Raw genomic sequence first — 19519 nt, 5'->3', positions numbered from 1 at the left:
ACACCACAATTGCCATTTTGCAACAAGTTTTTAAGATGGTTAACAGACAGCATATTGCAACACATATCGCGACAATAATGACCAGCGCATGCATTATCCAGGGGCCCCATCCCATTAGTCCTAGCCAGTCCAACCATCCCTGCCCGGGATTGGTATGGAGTTTCTTCACTTCATCCCTCATGTGGGTTACTAGGTTTGTGATATTCTCGGAGCTATCTGGGATATATGTACAACATTCCTGCCCTATCAAGGCACATGTACCCCCCCCCCCCCCCGCTCCACTAACAGGTAGTCTAATGCCATCCGGTTCTGTAAGGCAACCGTCCATATCGCCGTCATCTCATCACTTATTTCTGCCAGTGCCTCCTCGGTGTCATTAGCTACCTTTTCTAACAATGACACGACAAGCTGGATTTCTTTTATGGCTCTGCCTGTCCCATAAGGAGGGAATAAAATGGCGAAATACCGTTCGGTTTCTCTAATGTCGCGTTTGGCTCGATAGTGACGGTGGTCAGTTAGGGAGGGCAGATGGTAAACATATGGTAGCACATATCCCAAATAACAAGATCCAGTCCAAGACCGGGGGAGCCACGGGTAGGCTCTGTGACCACATATAAAATAGATCCCATTATATGCGGTTAGATTGTCGTCCAGTGACTTACGAATCCTCCACCTCCATCTGATTTCCTCCCCTTCCCATGGTCCCCCAGTTGTCTTATTGGGGGTTCCAATATGATTTAATTGGAAGAAACCTTGGCCGCAGCCTTCGGTGAGGTTGCATTTTGTTATATTAATCTCTTGGAAACATTTACTGCGTCCTACTTCTGTGCCTCCGGACACATTCTTCGTTAAACATATTGGCCCCTCCGGCCTACCAACCCCTGAAGTATTAGTAATAATTAAGAATGGAGGCTGCCTATTCCAATTATAATTAGGCTGGTACCACCCCTGGAAAGTGGTTAGGTCATAACCTGCCGACTTCCATTTGTCTCTGTCACCCTCCTAGTTGTATGAATCTTTATAATCGCTGCTGACGTTCTGGCACATGACCCATTCTGCCATCTCTGAGGCATTGAACGGGATGGCTCTCAACGGAATTCCTCCTTTACTATGTGACTACAGACCCAACAGCTGGACTGTCCCTTTTCCTTAGCATACTCATATATGACATATATATATAAGTATTTACATGTAATTCCCGCTTACATAGTGGTCTTCCCCCGGCTACCGTAACAATGCATATTACCGCAACTAAATATATTACGGTCTCCCTCCTCATCTTTTATTAAATACTGTTGTTCTGGTGTTATTTTAATCTTTCTTTGGCCCTCCCGATAACACTCTTGTATTAACACGTTTAAGTAAAAGCACATAAGCACAAATGATGCAATAAGCCACAAAACAAACGCCCACACAGGCACACAGATCAAAGAATCATACATTAATCAGCCGTTATTGATCTGTAAGACAAGTACAAAGGATGTGTCATTAGTAATTTGCTACACACACACCCTCCTTTTGTTCATTGTATCCCACTAGACTCATCTTCCCTTTGCTGAGGTTCTCTACTGGTATTACCATCCCCGGGATTTTCTTCCTGTATTGATGGTTTGGGCTCGACTGAACCCGCCCTTTTCTCGTAAACCTTCAGTTGAGTCCAATGTTTCCAAACCCCCTTCCCTCTTATGTCCAGACAGGCATAGGTGTCTCCACTAATTATAACTTCATACGGCCCGCTCCATTTTGGAGCGAAACCTGGTTTTGCAGGCAACATCTTTACCATGACCTTTGTTCCCGCTGGGGGTACCTCGGGGAGCATATTGAGCCGTAGCTCCTCATCTCACTCTCTTTGGTGGTCTCGGACTTCTTTGCGCATCTCTTTTAACTGAGTGCCTAATTCCAAAACGTATCGTCTTAATTTATCTTTTAATGGGCCTACGTCGGTCCCACCTGTTATGATGCCTTCCGGTAATTGCATCGCTCATCCTGTCATTAGTTCATAAGGGGTCAAACCGGTTGTCCGGTTTCTGGTGGCTCGGAGTTTAGTGATTTCTGGCATCCATCTGTCCTGCAAAAATTTATTAATCCTAAAAATGCTCGTATTCCTCTTTTAGTGGTATGTTCCGGATGTTGGGATATTGTTTGAATCCTTTCTGAGAGCAGGACTTTTTCATCTGGTGTCAGAATGTGCCCTTAATACGTGACACACTTTTTGCAAAAATGAATCTTTGCTTTTGACACGACATACCCTTCCCTTGACAAATGGTTCAAAATGAATTTTGTATCTATTTAACAATCCATCACTGTTGCCGAGACTGAGCTGAAACCAATAATTCCCCCAATCTCACCAATGTTTGAGTGATAATTTCATCATACTCTGATGCTTCATCGTATGGCAATTGTTCAAAAGCTTGTTTCGTAATTAACATATCCTGCTCTACTTTATCCACAGCTACCTTCGCGTCTTTAGCTGATTTCTCAGCCATCGGGTACATTCTCATTTCGTAATTCATTGCACATTAGTTGACACACACACGAACCATGCAACTTCAATCACAACTTCTAGCTGCAGTCATGATCGCGAGAGAGAGAGAGAGAGAGAGAAAGCGCGCAGCCTGTGACCTCGAAGAGGGAAGCACAGGCTTTTAAAGGGACAGTACACTGAAGATGAATGAGCACACACTCGGCAGGTTTTTTATTATTCTTAACTACATCTTACACTCTCAATCACTTTCCTTTAATTATCATTCATATCTCATTCATGAGTCCTGGAGAAACTTTACTGTCCAGTACAATATTTAAGATAGAAAACATAGATCAAACGTTCTCACTTGATCCAAGTTATTAACACTTTTTATTTATCATTATTTTAGAGGATATTTTATTTTCCCAAAAGTAACCCAATATATATATTGCCTGAGTCCATTTTGCCATTTCAAAATTATCCCAAAATCCAAACAGCAGTATTATTGTACCAGCAGGTTTTATCAATGTTCAATTTCATTTCTATCAATTTATCCTCCATTTCCAATTTCAGAAACAAGTAATTCTCAGGCTAGGTAGCTTACACAGTGTTTTAACATTAGTGACAGAAGTGCTGCAATTAGTTTACAAGGTAACTTCCATATAACAAAAGAAAGAAGAGACTCCATTGTGACTCTGCTTAGAGCCCAAGGTTAAGTTATCAAATCATAAATTCCTTCTGTCACTGGGGAAATATTAACTTAAAATTAAGAAACTTAAATTATTTAACGTCCAATATCTTTAAACTTCATACTAAAGTTGGGTTAACTCCTTTGCAGGATTCTAAGAAGGTGGAGCAACACATTATCAAATGCACGCAACTGCGTCAATTCACGTAAATCAAAAAGAACTTTCCCTATCGAAAGACAGTTGTGTTTTCACACTTTAACTAAACACGAACACGGAGGTAATATGGACAAAGACGGGATTTGAGCAAAATTCACAAGCTAAGTATTATTCAATTCTCTACACAAATTCACACCAACCAGAATTTCACCGTGGCCACAATGAAAGTCTGGTCTTAATAGGTTAATTAACCTCAAAACTCCAATTTATTCCAGATCTTGTAAACATTCAAATTAATTTTCTTCCAAGCACATTGGCAACTGTAACTTTAAGGCAGAAGCCCATCTTTTGTAAAACTATGAACAGACAAATAAAACAAAATAGCACACTCTTGCAGAAAACAGTAAATTACGTCATATTAATTTTCTTATTGTCCTTTCTTCAGATGTCTTTCCAAAATACTGTAAAAACATCGAATATAACTGGAGAAAAATTAGTTTTTCACATTTAAACAAATCAAACTGCTTTGGAAGATTTCACCATAGCAACCACGACTCCAAGGTTAAATCTTAGGCTGAAACTTAATCTTTTGTTAAACAAACTTTTTGTTGTTCTTCTCAGTTTTTATACACCAGCTTAATCTAAATTGTAGTTCAAAGATTTTTTCTCTTGGGGCACAATCTTATTCACACATTCTTAAAACTTCCAAAATCCAAGACAAGACAAACATTTTTAAACGCTTTTAACACAGAGAAGTGGGTGGAGCTAAAACATACATAACAGAATCTTTCTTTTAAAGACAGACTTTTCAGACAAAAATACTATAACTTCTTAAACATTCATAGTCAGAAAAACAGTCACACTTTAACACACTTTCACACAAACTGAAATTCCAGCATTTTTTTTAAGGTACCTTTCCTCTATCCCAGGAGCACTTGGTCCTAGGGGGGCATACGGGGGAAGAGGTTCATTATTCCATTGTCTGGACCATCCCCCTTGGTACGCTAATGTCCTTCCTTGTTCTTTCCAAACTTTCTACCTTCTTTCTTAGTTCTGCATTTTCCTGATTTTTAGCTTTGATTAATTCTTGCACTTTCTCAACCTGTTCTATTAATCCAGTCAGTTGATGGACCAAGAGTACCCCTACCTTCTTGGTCCTTTCTTTCTTTTGCTTATCTAGCCACTTTCTTTGTGCTTCCAATGTCTGTGATACATCCCATCCGTCCCTCTGCATTTTCTCAATTAACGAACATCTATCTGTCATGTAACTGTAAATGAGGGAGCCCGGAGGCCCCCCTCCTAAAAATCCTTACCTGACATCAGTTGCTCGTCCCGAATCACGGTCTCCGAAACCCCCGTTACCTTAACTGGCGGGTGTCGTCACGTGCTAGTGGCAAAGTCTGTCCGGACTCCTTTGCCGAAATTCCCAGCCTTAACCTAAGCTCCTTCTTAAGTTAACCTGAGACCAAAAAACTTAATAAATGCAGACGTGCAGATGTCTAGAACCACATAGTGTTTTCTCACATTCCGATGGCCCACTTACTTTGTTCTTTGGATCACTCGAGCACGTTAGCACTTGACCAGGGTGTTGGAGCACTTGGTGACCCTGCTCGCAGCGCCAATTTGTTACCGCTGAGTTGGAGCCTGAACGGACCAAGTGATATACAAGGTCGACGTATACCCAACCTCAGCTTGACTGTGGTTTGATTGAAATGTGAGAGTACACTTTTATTTGCAGAGTGCTCTGGGAGAAGTGCTATGCACCCCTGTGCAACCGCCAAGCTTCTCGTTTAACACTCTAAATGCGTTTACCTTTATACACAAATGAAAGGTTAAGCGGATTAATCACAGAAATGCCTCATGACATTGTAGCAGTAAGATATTGTAAACAATGTTCAGCAGATCTAGGACTTCTTTGGACTTTTTACCACGAGATAGGATAAGCAGAAATAAAAACAATTAGCAGACTGTCTGTCCTTGCAAGATAACCGAAGTACAAAACAGGATGCAGCTGGCACTACTCGTTCCAGGGTACATGCGCAGCTCAAGGTCCAGTTTTAGCCTGTAACGAATGTCAAGTATCCCGACGAGCTTTGCAAAGTCCTTTAGTACCGAAATTCCCTCCAACATCGGCATGCGTGAAGAGTGGTGGAATTTTAGAAGAAAGTGCCAGCAGATTATTTGTTCACGTTTAGTGTTGGTCTCAGCATTGTTACTCCTCGAAAAAGGTATTAAAAAAATTAACAAACAGTTGAAAAAAACTTTTCAGACCCTCTTTAAAATAATTCATCAGGAACTGATGCAGCATTCCACAGCTGAAGGGGCGCAATAAATCTTTAACTCCAGTTCAGACCTGACATTAATGAGCTTAATGAATATGAAGAGTTCTGAGTAGCAGAAGAATAGTGAATGCTTTTGGAGTGATCTGACCCAAGAGCATAGGTGAAATGGTCATGTCAGTTATGTTGTGGTGGAAGAGGAGGGGATTCAGCAATGTAGCTGGTATCAGAAGCTCAGTTGCTGCTCTTGGCAGTGCAGATCTGTGTGTTAGACTCCTTCATTCTAGCCGAACCATCTTCCTTTGTTATGTTCAGGGTGGCAAGAAACCTCTCCAAACAGTTAATGCTCTACCAGGCCTACTAAGGTCTGTATCCCCTTACAACTCAGTAAGGGCACCTCATAAGGTGTGCCTCTCTCATGTGCCTGTCAGTGCATCATCAACCACCACCACTGCGACCTCTTCCTCACCAGTGCTTTGTGATTCACCTGTGGGGCCCCCTGACCTCTGTACCCCGAATTACTGATATATACTCCGAGTGGATGAATCTCCACACTTGGTGCACAAATTGATAAAATCTACCCTTCTATACAAATTGTTTGATAAATTAGGTACTTAGTGCTATATTTTTATGGGCCCAGACATTCGGGTCTCCACGGGTGAGTACGCATGGGGTATTCACCCGTAAGCCCAATGGAAGTGCCGATTTCGTGCATGCACTGCGCATGCGTCGGAAACCGGCACTTCCGTTCCCTTAAAGGAAGGGGTTCAGAGGTCGAACGCGTGCGCCAGAGAGGCAGCGCGTGTGCATCAAACTTATGTTTTTTTTCCAGGTTTCTCCAGGAGGGTAAGTCTCCAGCAGTTACACTTTTAAAAAGTAGGCGCAAGGCCTGCTTTTAACAAGGTAAGTGGTGAATTAATTAAACTTAAAACATTTTTTCCACAGGTTCATTATATTTAAATACTTTAAAGGAAGGTGAGTTTATTTTTAGCCCCGTTAGAAAATGTAATTAATTTTTTCAAAAATTTAAATTATTGTTTAAAATAGTTATTTCATGTAATTTATAGTTATTTTAAAAAGGTGATGTTTTTTAAAAATTTATTTGAAGTTTTAGTGATGTTTTGGGCCTTATAGTGTTTATAGGTTTGACAGCTCTTCCTGTCAAACTTATGAATGAAGCATTCCCTACTACCATTGGCTCTCCATGGCCCACGTGATCCCAGGGGACGCATTGAACTAACTGCGCCCCTGGGATACGCAAGCACTGCACGCCGGCAGTTGGAGGAGGCCCAGGATCGGAATCCCATGCGGGCCCACAGCTCAACGGCTGGCGCGCTAGGTAAGTGTAGGTCGGGGGCTTGCACCCGTGGGAAGCCCCCGACCTGAATTTCTGGGCCATGAAGTTCAAGGCTCTGCACACTTAAACTCCACCACCCCCACAAAAAAATTCCACCATTTTTCTTCATAAATTTTGTCACACATTGACATTCGTCAGTGTCTTCAGACCTGGGGACAATCAGCTGTTGTCTGCTTGGCTTGTCTATTATATGCAGGGGGAGAAATTGGTTATAGCCCTGTTTGGGTCGCTAATTTTTGTAATCGTGAAAAATTAGCGCCAGGTGCTAATGAGTCTGAGCTTCCCCTAAATTTGCTGTTAGCACTCCTGGAAAGAACTGGAGCACTAAATCAAGCGCTAATGACCTAAGTAGGGCACTACAGGGGCGCTACCAGCAGAGCGATAATGAATTTCAGGTGCTATGCAATCGGGAATGATTCTTCACACTGGCCCCTTCCAGCTCTTAAAGGGGAGGTTGCATCTGTGCAGATCCTCATTATCAGCAGTACTGGCTGTGAAGGCGACCTGCAAACAACTCAATCACCTGATCATAATGGCTGATCCCACTCCCAGGGAGAGAGCTCATCATTTCATGGACGAGGCTTTGGAATAATTGGCCGCGGAAGTTGAGCGAAGGAGGGCAGTGCTGTTCCCAGACACTGGAAGGAGGCCATTGCCCCAGGTCTTCAGGGCAATGTGGCGTGAAGTGGCCCAGGAGGTCTCGGCCAGTAGTGTGGTCGTACGCAGCCAGACACAGTGCAGGAAAAATTCAACGACCTCACTCGGGTGGTCAAGGTGAGTACATGCTTCAACAGGCCCTATATACAAGCTTCTGAACCTCAGTCTGTACACACTGCACAAACCACCACAGCCCCTCCACTCACCCACCAAGCATCTGCACCTACTCAAACTCACATACACATCTCACGCCTTGCCTACAATCAGAGCTATTCAACTACGGCAGGCATATCTCCGAAACACAAAGCTGGACTCTGACTCACACACATTAGTTTCTCTTGGAGGCCAAGATGGCTCACAATAGGAGGGAGCAGCAGAGAACAGGCAGGGGTGATGTGCAGCTCCAGCAGCTTTCAGACCTGGAGGAGCGAGTGCTGCGACTCATTGGGCAGCAGGTGGTGGGCAGCATGGCCGTCGATAATGTCGACTCCCTTGGGGGCAACAACGGTATGTTCATCCCCTCTTCTCCTCTCATCCCACTTCCCCCCTCACACCACAAGCCTTTCCCCCTTTCCAGCTCCTGATACTGTCTGCATTCCTTGCTCCCTTCCTGCCTCCCCTGCCCTCACCTTAACCTGAGTCTTGTGCCTTTATGCTTTCAGAAAATCAGCAACCAGATGACCAGCCTGTCCCTGAGTCTCCCACTGAGAGTGAGGAAGGAGAAGAGGAGGAGGAGCAAAGCACCGCGTCACTGCATCTTTCACCCACAGGCACCACCTCAGGTACTGGCACTACGCGTTCTTTAAAGGCCAGTATAGTAGCGGGATCTGCACAGGGTGATGCACCGGGGGCGAGTGGGCTGCAGCAAGGCCAGGGGAAAGGGTAGCTCGGGGGCCAGCTCCCCAGAGGACGAGTTCACGTGCGAGTTCTGCTGCACAGGACTCAGATGAGGACCTCGATGGGGAGGCCTTTAGAAGAAGGGTGATGGGCATGCATACTGAGATGGTAGGTTCAATGGCAAGGGTGCCTGAGAGCCTCTCGGCAATGGTAAGGAGCGTGGAGGAGTCCACCTCCAACATTGCACAGAGCTCTGCGCACACCATGGAGCCCATCATTTCCAGTCGGCAAAGGATGGTGGACTCCCAGAGACACCATGGCGACCCAGACCTCATGACGCATTTCATGGGCGATACGGCAGCTTCCTTTGCAGCACAGGTGGAAGCGATGCAATGTCTTAGTGCTGCCATGCATTCAATGGTTGGTGCATCGAATCTCAGACTGCTCTCATGCAGTCTCAGCTTGGTGCCACGCAAGCTCTGACTGCTACCATCATCGCAGGGTCCATCAAAGTCCACCGGGGATTTCACGGTATCGCAGCAGGCCACCAATCTATGCTCCAGCAGATTGGTAAGGATACTGAGGTGCTGCCCTGGGGAGTGGCAGTGGGTCAGTGGAGCAGGAACCTGCTGTCCTCTCTCAGGATGACAGCATTACTGATCCCACCACTGCCACTCCGCCAGTGCACTTGTCGCTGCCTGTCATCCAGCCCAGACTGCCGCCGCTCATCCTGAGGCCCAGAGCTGGTTGAGGGTGTCCTGCATGGCCATCTGTAGTGTCTGGCACCAACACTCAGCAGCCTTCCACCAGCCCTGCTGCAGCCACTGGGGAGACATTAGGAGCAGTGGATTAGGGAAAGGCACTGTAAAGAGGGGAAGTAAGGGTTTGCAGAAGGATGATCAGTTAATATTGTTGCTTTATATATGTGGTTGCTGAATTTGGATAAATTTATTGTTGGATTGTTGCAGAAATGGTGATGTGTCTCATTTCAGCTTTGGGGTGTGGTATGGAATGAGAAATTGATGGAATGATGTTGACGTGCTGAGCAACCGGGAAGTGGACTCGAATTCATTGGAACCTGAGTCTGATGAGGTGGTCATGGACCGCCGTTCCACAAGGCCAATTGAGTGGCAGCTCCTCGGTCGCTGCTGTTCGTGCTCCTGCTCCTCCTCCTCCTTGTAGGGGGTAGCGTGTGGTGGTGTTGTTTGGCGCATATGTACGCCCAGTCAGTTATGCCCCTGACTGTTTTGTGAGCGATTTGAATCGCTCCCATGCCCCTGGGTTCTAGACACTGGACTTAGGTACAAGGCGGCGGTACAGAGAAGACTCGAGTAGACAGGTGGTTGGATGTAAACAAAAACCGAGACTTTATTAAAGAGGAAAAACTTGATACAATCTTATGGGAAAAATTACTGGTGTACACTTCTACAGGCAATATTTACAAATGCAAAAGAATAATAATAACTATACTTATACAGGGAATGGGGAACACACGGCACATCGAGGGAAAACAACTATCTTAACAATCCCCTTATCCTTATCCCACCCCCGATACCTAACTGGATTAAGCTATGAGGGGTCAGAACTTCATGCTCACCAATCAAAAGGTTTGTTAGACTCAAAACAGCAGTTGGGTTTGGGGTTCGCTCTTGGTGCTCTCTGGAGCCTGCCGTCATCACGTGGCCTTCAGGCGCTGCAAGGGCGTTGTCGAGATTCGAGTACCCCAAAGTTAAAGTCTCTGTTTGGGTACTTTACCTTGCAGAGATGATTCTTCATCGACAGCCGCCAGATTCGAAGGTCGGCCGAGGCTGAAGGCCCGATAATTTGAAACCTCCCCTCAGTTCATCTCCTCAGTTGGTCTTCTTCAGCCGGTCTTCCCTCCGGTGGTTTTCCCTCCTCCCCTCGTTGCATCCCGCCTCGCCTGGCCTGAATTGTCTGTGTCCACCCGACCCGGTGCCAGGGCTAGTTCCAGATGGAGTGGGAAAAGGGCATGGGCAAAGGCCAGGAGGTAAGCGTGGGACGGGGAAAGAGCGGGAGCCACGAGGGCAAGGGGCTGAAGAGCAGCAGCACCAACACACCAACCAACAAAGAACACACCTAAGACGCACCTTGCTACCCGAGGGGGCCTTCAATTATACCTTTGTTGAAAACCCTTATCTACGCACCAAATGAGGTTAGTTCTTTGTTTTTATCTTGGCGGGCTATTTTAAATAATGGTAGCAATCCATACTAACTGGTTTTAGATGGCCGGTAATCGCATCTACCGGCCCGACAATTGACATGTATTGTCCTGAAAGTTCCTTGATGGGCCTATCCAGTTTCGATGGCTCTGTTAATCTGTTTCCGATAATATATGTAGACTGCTTGATGGCCTTAACTATAGGCCTAAACTGAATTTAGATTTGCCTCCAATTCAGTCTAATGCATAATTCAGAGTCCTGTCTGGTTCCAAAATATAAAGTCTCTCTTCACAGAAGCCTGCAGCTTGGTTTCGATTTCTCCAAGCTGTCTGCGTTGCAGAGTCCATTTTAAAATCTCACAGGCTTGCTGCCACGAGGCACGGATGCCATTTTGGGTATCCTTCGTGATTTTAAATGTCCACGCAGCGTCCCATTTTATTAATAACAGCCTTCGGGGAAATGCAGAAATTTTGCAAATCTTACACTCCTCCCTGTGATACTAAAACTTGCTTGAAGTATCATACATTTAAGGTGAGCAAAATTTTTCTGACCCACCATATTCAACCTTCCCCTGTAATTATCTGTCTAATATACCCATGACACATGCACTTCCCATTCCATGAAAATGTAGTATACATCAGCACACAGAGAGTAAAACTACAGACTTCACACACACATCCAAGCATGGAGGGGGTCCAATACCCCTGCACCACTTGGTACACATATCTTTATTAAACCGTGTCGCAAAAAAACAACAAAAGAAAAACCTTCAATAAAAATAACAAACACAAAAGAAACAACAATACTTTAACCAAAATACAGGGAAAAGACTTAAACTGGCATATCTCCCTCCACCTTTACATAGTGTTCCTTCCAAATCCTCTGGTTTCGGAATTCTGACCACCGACCTTTTCCCTTACACTGAATACAAACTAAATACAACACTATCCCTAACTGGCAAACCACGAGAATGTGGGAAGCCAGTCTGATCCACAAAGGGACCTCTATATTACTGAAAATGTTCCACCAGGGTGGAGTCACAATATCCAATATCTTAGTCCCTATCTCTACTGTTTTCTGTTCGAGTGTATAAAAGTGTTTCTACTAAACTATCATGGCTTTGAGTATTTTGGTCAGATATTCAGGGAGAGGGGGAATTTCGTAGCCAAAGTGTGCTACGTACTTTTGCAAATCCGTAAAATTCTCCTTCACAGTGAGGTGAACAGTGGAGGGTTCAGGAATGGGGACAATTCGCTCCTGGGCCACTTGAACTTCTGCCTCAGGTTTAAAACAGAAACTGCTGTCACTAACCGAACACCAGCTATGCTGGCCATGCTGGTAGTGGGACGCGCCGGTGGTGACACAATATGTCCCACCCCCTATATATGCTACCTGCGGGGGAACATGGCCTTGTGCCATTGCCTCCATGGTACAATTTATAGACTTCGCGTCAGCAGCTCTGAACCCACACTGTGGTTTTGAAAAGGCATTCAAGTGCTGGGGACACAGGATTATGTGTGCTCCCCGGCTCTGGCACCCTGAGAGGTCAGTACCTGTCATAGCATGCTCCCACTTAATGACGTAAGGCAGGACCGCTGTGAAACGAATGTGTGCACCCCTTTGAATGACTCCAATGTTCTCAAACCTGTCTTACCCATGACCGGCATCCTAACTACTACTCCCATGATTGTGTGGTTGGGCCGCCCACAATCCACGGGGACTGGATAGGCTTCAGAGGCTAGCCGGAGTTGGCACGGGCTCAATGCATTCTCAAAAGGGTGGAGGGCTGCGAGGTGCTTGTTGCTAATCCAGGAGGGGACCAAACCTTGTTTTAAATCCTCCAGATTACTGCGGCCCTCGCCCAGTAACCACGCCCCGTATAACACGCACACCTCATTCTGCACAGCCTGGTCAGAAGCATTTCTGTCCTCCCTTATGAGAGCATGTACCGTCTTTGCGTGCTTTTCCAACTCGGCTATGATCTCCTTTAAATGTACCATCATGGCCTGGTCCTCATGTAACTCTGAGCCCACTACCTTGTTCTCATCCAGTAATATCCTTTTTAACTGTGTTTTTAAACTGTTTATCTGGGTCTGCAGCTCTATGTCATCCAAGCTGTTGATGACAGAGGACCCAGTATTAAACGCAGTAAAAACATCAATCCATACACCCCTTCTTTGCCTCCCTGCATTACCCAAAAATTCTCGGTGTGTGGTGTAGAGTTCGGTCTTGTCCACGTGGGCAAAATCGAAATCGTAAAATTTCTTGAACATGTCCTTTAATAGGGCCTGGTATAACTGCTCTGTTTCTTTGGGCACCACTCTGGTAAATGTACCTCCGTGAGATTTAAAATCACGGAGGCTACCGCGTAGTGTACCCTTTGGTACAACATCTGATCGGTGGGGACTAATACCAACCCATTCCCTGGACCCTTGGTGGTGGTGGGGCAATCTTCCCTGGATAACCTCGCTGCCTGCGCCGTGGGCAAGGGCTTACGGGGGCGGGTCACCAGCTCAGTGGCGTTGACTGGGATCTGGGAGTATGGGACCGCACACACCTTCCGGCTGGCATCCCACCTTATCCCCTTCCCAGTGTCGTGCCACTGCCGGTGGAACATAATGGATATGCCCGCGGGGCAGTCCGTCTCTGACCCCCACATACAGATGTAAATCCCTTGATCCGGTTCCCACCACTTGTCCCAACACACGCTTAGTCCTCCATGATTCCCGGTAATCGTCCGATGGGTGTTGTTACCCAACCGTTCCCAGTCAACTTCAGGGTTCCTCATGTCCTTGCTCAACTTCCTGAGCCACCACCATCTATCCAGTGGAATGTGTCCTTTACACATCAAACATATTCACTTTCCAACGGTGACGCTGACCCTCGCAGTAACGACTCGTACCTGGGGGCACAGGAGGGAGGCTTCCCCGTACGTGAATCCGGTTTGGCTGGAGTACTGAGACGAATTGGACCCCAGCCACCTTCCCTCGTGGAAGTAAACGGCAGTTTCCTCCGCATCCCGTTCACTGCTCCCATCGATCGCCGGGGCGCCTTGTCTCCCGAACACCCATAGATGTGGGAGTCTTGGACGTCACCCCTCCTTTGCACACTCATCCCGATCAGGGCGAATAGGATCACGATCCATTCCATTCCGAAAATCTTTCTGCAAAAGATGTAAAAGAACATGCAGCCAGGTCCCCAAGAGATTCTCTGGCTTGGTGAAGCGTGGTCGTGTCCTGCGACCTCGACCCAAAGATACACTCTTAACAGACTACTTACATAAAACTACCCATCACCTTATTTAACTTAAATCAAAAACACCCAAACTTAAGCTAAATAATTAAACTCACTTAAAACTTAAAACTTAAACTACAACTATATACATTCGCCGCCTGTCTCCGGGCAGCCAGGCTAATCCCTGGTCGGACTGTGGCTCGCCGCTACCCCCGGCGTGACCGCACCGTCCTTCACTGTTGGTCCCTCGCAGCCCGTGGCTGCTGGCTGAGGACCTCTCCCTGGCTCGAGGGGCGGCCCTTGGTAACTGGAGTGTTGGTGACCATGGCTTTCTCGGCTGGGGCGTCCGTGGGGACCTTCTAGGGGCTTTGATGGGTGGGGCTGTCTTGGCCGCTGGGCCTTTTACCCGAACCGCTGCTCCCCCAGGCTTGACCCCTCCCGAACCTGGGCTGGGGGCAGGTAACTTTTCGCAGCCTGCTGCCGCGAGCTGAGAGTCTCCGCCTCCAGGTCCCATGGTTGGGTCCGGGGTGTGGTTTTTGACCTCAGGTTCCTCCCTCACTACACCTGGGTTGGGGGCGGGGTTTTCGCCCTCAGGTCCCTCCCCCTCATCTGGATCCCAGAAGAGTGGGGGAGTGTCCCAACTGATGGGCGGGATGGTCCCTCCCTTCAAACAAGCCACAGCGCCTGCCTGTGCAGTCTGTGAACTCGCTCCTGCTGCAGGCTGAGGATCTTCATCCTCAGACCTTTTCCCAACTGGCTGTTTTCCCCTTTGAGGTCTGAACAGCTTGCACTGGTTGATATAACCAGCGGCCTGTTTTAAAACCTGTGTTGAAGGCTCGTCCGCTGCCCCAAACGGACCTTCTAGGGGCTTCCCTTTTTCTTTCCTCACCGGGACGGTCTTACAGACGGGATCTTGGGCCTGGACCTGCTTTAGGTCCGGGGCCAAAACTATCCCCCGTGTGCCTCCCTTGTCCCGGACTGCGGCTTCTGGACCTGCCCGATAGGGGTCCCGGGACTCTCCTTCCCCAGCCTTATCTATGGCCCTTTCTCCAGCGCGCATGGTGAGACCGAGGAATTTCACCTCCCGCTAGCCAATCTGCACCTTCTTGGGATTTACCTTGAAACCCTTCTGTCCTAACAGCTCCAGCAGTTCGGCCAATAGTGGGCCATGCTCCTCTTTTGAATCAGTGAACAGGAGCAGGTCATCCACATATTGAACTAACTGTCTGGGCTGGCTAAAATCCTTCAAACTGTCAGCCATGCACTGATGGAAAATGCTAGGGCTGTTGTGGAAGCCCTGTGGCAAACAGTTCCACGTGTACTGTTGCCCTTTAAACATAAAGGCAAACTTGTACTGATCCTCCCTCCTTACAGGGATGGACCAAAATCCATTTGAAATATCCAGCACCGTGAAAGTGGTCACGGATGCTGGAATACTCCCAATGAGGTCGGCAACTGCTGCTACTGTGGGTGCGCAGGCTGGGATGTTGCTATTGAGCACCCGATAGTCCACCATGGCCCTCCAGGAATTGTCCAGCTTTCTGACCGGCCATAACGGAGAATTCACATGGGTAGCTATCGGTCTCAGAATTCCCTGCTGCACTAACGAGGACATGGCTGCTTCCATGTCAGGTTCTGCTTCCCTGGGGAAGTTATACTGTTTCTGTGGTCGGGCCATGGGGTCCCCGTCTACGCTGACCTCAAACCCTGTGACCCTCCCGCAGTCGTGTTTGTGAGTGGCAAATGTGGCCAGGTGAGCCTGCACAAATGCCTGGAACTATGGTGGGGTGTTGCTGACCATGAACCCGAGGTTATAATCCTCTTTGGGCTTCATGGTGCAGAGGGTCCCCTTCCCTTCCTTACCCGGGATAACTACGATCTCACCGTTCTTTACTTTTCCTATCCCCAAATGTAGTGATTCCTCAAATCCACTAGGATCCCATGGCCCACAATAAAGTCGGCTCCCAGGACTCCTCTTCCATCCTCCACATCCCATTTCATCAGGACGCACTTTCACTTGGTGCGGAGCGATCCTATCCGAATGGCGAGCGGGATGGAAACCGAGCCAGCCTGTTCCCTACCCGTGAACCCCGATAGACTGTATGGGACCCTGCTGGAGAGAGGTGAGGTGATGGGGTTAGCTGAGTAGATCACGGTGCACGATGCCCCCGTGTCCAACAGATAGGTCCCTGCCACCTTTTCCACCTCCATCTCCAAAAGAGGTCTCCTCCACTCATCATATCGGAGCGAACACAGATAAACAGGCTGCGCTGGCTCTAGTCACGGTTGTGGGTTGGATGGGGCTGACGTCGTGAGAGCACCGGTGGCAGCTGCTACTCTCCCCTGGCCAGTCAGTAAGGACCTCATGGCGTCCAAAAGTGACTCGACCTCTGCGGAAGGGATCCCTGCCCCCGCCTTTTGGGCTGGGGCTGTGGGATGCTTTCCCTTGTTATCCTTTCAAGGGTTTTTGCACTCCTTCCGCCAGTGACCATCCTTCCCACGCCCGTAACAATCGGTCTTTGTGTTGGGGGGGTTACTCCCTTCCTGGTGCCACTTCTTTCTACTCTGCACTCCTGGTTTTATCTCATGCACCTTCCCCTTGGGTGGGTGTGCATCGGTTGCCCTGTCGTTTTTGTAGGCTAGGGTTAACTGCCTAATTACCGTGAGCTCTGTGGTCTGGGGATCTTTGGGGTCGAACCAGGATTCTGCCTTGGCCCGGACCTGTGGCAAGCTGTTCGCCACCAGACAACGGAGTCAATGCGTCAGGGAATCCCCGTTCAGGAACGTCCGGCCTGGCGTCCCCGGGCAAGCTTTCCGGTACACCGGCCACAGCCGGTCCACAAAAGCCTGCGGGGTTTCCCCAGGAAGCTGGATTGTCTTCTCCACGTGGGAGAAGGGACTTCCCTCATCCATCCCCATGGCCTCTAGAACCGCATCTCTAAGCTCCTCATACCCGCTCTGCCTTCTTTTACACTCGTCAGAGAGGGATTGGAGGAGATTACTCTCCAGAGAGAATAGCAGCATTTTGGCCTTCTCAGCATCATCACAGTTGTTGACGCTGGCGGTCTGCTCTATTTCCTTGAAGTGGATCGAGGGGTCTCCCTTTGCGGAAAGCTTCGGGATATGGTTGACCATAACCCTGAGCTGTTGGGTGTCGAAGGGTAATACGAACTGGTTTTGGAGGGGTCCCTCATTGTCGCCATTGGCGGGTGGGCCGAACCTCCGAAGGCACGCTGGGCACATCGGTCCCGGCTCCGGCCTCTCGGGCAGGGTTTTCTCTACCTCCGCCTCCACCTCTGGCTCCACTTCGGGTTCAATCCCCGGTTCCACCCCCCCTTGCTGCCAAACCTCGCTAAAACTTGGCGCTACGGGTGGTGGCCGTGAGGTCTCCTCCCTCTCAACCGGGTCGTCCCTAGGCACTACCGGTGACGTTGGAACTGTCCTCCCCTCGTTCCCCATAAAATCTGCCTGGCCTGCCTTTGGGCTTATGAGGCATACCATGCCTTTTGCCCTCCAGAGGGCCCGGCTCAGATTTTCTATTCTCTCTTTACAGGAGCTGTGATCTGCCTCCTCAAACCCCTGTTCATTTGCTAGCTTGTAAGCGGCTTTTACCTTCTGTACTTTCTCTTCCTGTTCCCTGATCTGCCTTGCCAAGCGGGCGTTTTTCTCCCGCAACCTGAACTCATTTGCCTTGGCCTCGGTGACTTGGCACCATAGGTATTCCAACTGGGCCTTGTGTTCTCCTATTAAATGTACTCTCTCTTGGTTCAAAGCCTGCAAAGCTATTAATAACTTCTCCCCTGCAAGAGCCTTATCCTGGATCTCCAGGGCTGACTCCCTTAACTCGACTGCCTGTGCTGCAACGAGCCTGTCCAAGAGCTGGACCTGCTTTTTAAAGCACATCAGCCAAACTGCCTTCTCGAAGGACTTCTTCTGCTCCTTTCCCTCTGTCCACTTAGCTGCTGCATCTATCGGACGCCCAGCCCTTAACAGAGTGGTGATCCAGTTCTTAGTGATATTCACCTTGCTAAACACATAATCAGGAATCCTTTCCTCCATCACGGTTCGCTCATCCGAACCATCAGACCTTTTCCCAACTGGCTGTTTTCCCCTTTGAGGTCTGAACAGCTTGCACTGGTTGATATAACCAGCGGCCTGTTTTAAAACCTGTGTTGAAGGCTCGTCCGCTGCCCCAAACGGACCTTCTAGGGGCTTCCCTTTTTCTTTCCTCACCGGGACGGTCTTACAGACGGGATCTTGGGCCTGGACCTGCTTTAGGTCCGGGGCCAAAACTACCCCCCGTGTGCCTCCCTTGTCCCGGACTGCGGCTTCTGGACCTGCCCGATAGGGGTCCCGGGACTCTCCTTCCCCAGCCTTATCTATGGCCCTTTCTCCAGCGCGCATGGTGAGACCGAGGAATTTCACCTCCCGCTAGCCAATCTGCACCTTCTTGGGATTTACCTTGAAACCCTTCTGTCCTAACAGCTCCAGCAGTTCGGCCAATAGTGGGCCATGCTCCTCTTTTGAATCAGTGAACAGGAGCAGGTAATCCACATATTGAACTAACTGTCTGGGCTGGCTAAAATCCTTCAAACTGTCGGCCATGCACTGATGGAAAATGCTAGGGCTGTTGTGGAAGTCCTGTGGCAAACAGTTCCACGTGTACTGTTGCCCTTTAAACATAAAGGCAAACTTGTACTGATCCTCCCTCCTTACAGGGATGGACCAAAATCCATTTGAAATATCCAGCACCGTGAAAGTGGTCACGGATGCTGGAATACTCCCAATGAGGTCGGCAACTGCTGCTACTGTGGGTGCGCAGGCTGGGATGTTGCTACTGAGCACCCGGTAGTCCACCATGGCCCTCCAGGAATTGTCCAGCTTTCTGACCGGCCATAACGGAGAATTCACATGGGTAGCTATCGGTCTCAGAATTCCCTGCTGCACTAACGAGGACATGGCTGCTTCCATGTCAGGTTCTGCTTCCCTGGGGAAGTTATACTGTTTCTGTGGTTGAGCCATGGGGTCCCCATCTACGCTGACCTCAAACCCTGTGACCCTCCCGCAGTCGTGTTTGTGAGTGGCAAATGTGGCCAGGTGAGCCTGCACAAATGCCTGGAACTATGGTGGGGTGTTGTTGACCATGAGCCCGAGGTTATAATCCTCTTTGGGCTTCATGGTGCAGAGGGTCCCCTTCCCTTCCTTACCCGGGATAACTACGATCTCACCGTTCTTTACTTTTCCTATCCCCAAATGTAGTGATTCCTCAAATCCACTAGGATCCCATGGCCCACAATAAAGTCGGCTCCCAGGACTCCTCTTCCATCCTCCACATCCCATTTCATCAGGACGCACTTTCACTTGGTGCGGAGCGATCCTATCCGAATGGCGAGCGGGATGGAAACCGAGCCAGCCTGTTCCCTACCCGTGAACCCCGATAGACTGTATGGGACCCTGCTGGAGAGAGGTGAGGTGATGGGGTTAGCTGAGTAGATCACGGTGCACGATGCCCCCGTGTCCAACAGATAGGTCCCTGCCACCTTTTCCACCTCCATCTCCAAAAGAGGTCTCCTCCACTCATCATATCGGAGCGAACACAGATAAACAGGCTGCGCTGGCTCTAGTCACGGTTGTGGGTTGGATGGGGCTGACGTCGTGAGAGCACC

Source organism: Somniosus microcephalus, chromosome 9, assembly GCF_052327205.1.
Source record: "Somniosus microcephalus isolate GS21.2 chromosome 9, FLI_Smic_1.0, whole genome shotgun sequence".
Classification (NCBI taxonomy): domain Eukaryota; kingdom Metazoa; phylum Chordata; class Chondrichthyes; order Squaliformes; family Somniosidae; genus Somniosus; species Somniosus microcephalus.
Note: the sequence above shows the minus strand (reverse complement) of the source record.